The sequence below is a fragment of the Corvus brachyrhynchos genome, unplaced genomic scaffold (genome assembly GCF_000691975.1).
Source record: "Corvus brachyrhynchos isolate BGI_N302 unplaced genomic scaffold, ASM69197v1 scaffold97, whole genome shotgun sequence".
Taxonomy (NCBI): domain Eukaryota; kingdom Metazoa; phylum Chordata; class Aves; order Passeriformes; family Corvidae; genus Corvus; species Corvus brachyrhynchos.
The window spans coordinates 1,224,961-1,226,517 of NW_008239758.1; the positions used below are offsets into that span (position 1 = coordinate 1,224,961).

The window sequence follows — 1,557 nt, forward strand, 5'->3', positions numbered from 1 at the left end:
AAACCCACCTGCGCCTTCCAAACCCCCAGCCTGGGGTAGGGCACAGGATCCGGGCTGTCCTGCCCCGGGAACGAGCAGGCATCCCCCAGCCCAGAGCCTTATGGAGCCAGCAGGTGGCAGCTCGTCTTTGCCTACACTTCTCATCAGGGTAAATTGTGTTTTCAAGGCAGGAAGACACAACTATTCTGGGCTATTTTCCTAGAAAAGCAAGCCCAAGGCTTCATTCTGTTCAAAGAGACAATTCACTAAGCTTTACACACTGCAAACTGAGCTTCCCTAACTTCACATTTATCCACACAGTGACCCAGGGAGTGGAGGGGGACAGGCAGCTACTGCAGAGTAACTACACGGACCATGAAGATGCTTCCATAATGAAGGAAATCTGAACACATCTGTGTTTCCAGTTCCTGCCAGCTCCTCCTCTGTATCAGAGGGCACCTGCACCCAAAGCCCATTTTGCTCTCTTATAAATCCTGTATACAACGACACAGAGCTGGGACGCAGCTCTCCTGCAGACAGGGTGCTCCGAGTGATGGCTAAGCTGCCAAGCTGGCATTGTCCCATAAAAGCTTACTCCTGTGTGCCTGTCCCTGAAGGCTAGTCACCACACCGCAGGGCTAAATGGACATGCCCAGCCAGCCCAGGCAATGGCAGGGGTGACAGGGCCAGGAGCCCCAGAGCCAGTACTTGGCAAGCTGCAGGGGCATGGAAGTGGCAGCAGTTCAGCACACCCATGGCACTTGCAGGCATGCTCACCAAACTTGCTGCAGGGCAGGTGTTATGATCCTAAATAAATACAAGGCTGGGATAAGATAAGAATCCCAGGTGCCCTGAGAAGTTCTTCTGTCAGGAATCACCACTCCAGTTGCCCATTCCCTCTCCCAACACGCAGGGAGTTACTGCCTGGCCAGGATGAGGGATGTTTAGGCATCAGTTTTTTCAGACAATACCGGAATGTTCTTCAAGAGAGACCTGCTACCCATTAATACACAGTATCTGCTGTTAGAGGAACTGCCTGCTGGTGTTTTAGTCAAAAAGAAACATCAGATGCAAGCTACCTGAACATTTACTGAAACATTCAGTTGCATTTTTATCCATCGAGGAAAAGTGGCAAAACTTACAAGCTGTGAACAGGACAGCAGAAGAAATTTACTCCATTCCCATTCCATTACTTCAGGAAAACTCCTGAGTACGAGCCAGTTTCAGGTCCTCCCTTACATCACCGGCTACCTTTCAAGCTCTCTACACCTGACATCACAGCCAAACCTCAGTTATGAGGATTAATCCAACACATTACAGCAAATTTAAAACACACGGCAGCCTCCCTAGAACATCGTTTATCTCAACACAACTTGCGGCTACCCACCGAGCCCAGGCTCTCCGAGCAGGCCCGGGAAAGCTCCGGGGACAAGCCCTGTGCAGGGGCGAACGGGAGGCTGCGGGAGCGCACCCCGCCCCGGAAAGGCATCCCTCCGTCACGGACTGCGGGGACCCGAGTGCTGTGCGAGCCGTGGAAAACACATGGAGCAAGCTGAACGAACTACGGGCACCAGCTCT

General features: G+C 52.3%; 1 protein-coding gene across 2 annotated transcripts in view; it reads right to left on the reverse strand.

The window, feature by feature from the left end:
• LOC103621242 (tropomodulin-3) overlaps positions 1-1,547 on the reverse strand; it is a 25,153-nt gene extending 23,606 nt beyond the window's left edge. The window contains exon 1 of one of the 2 annotated variants that reach the window (XR_001864705.1): positions 1,367-1,547. The gene's annotated coding sequence lies outside the window, so the exon portion shown is untranslated. The remainder of the gene's footprint in view (positions 1-1,366) is intronic. The other variant, XM_008640010.2, reaches the window with a different exon arrangement.
• Positions 1,548-1,557: the final 10 nt, after the last annotated feature.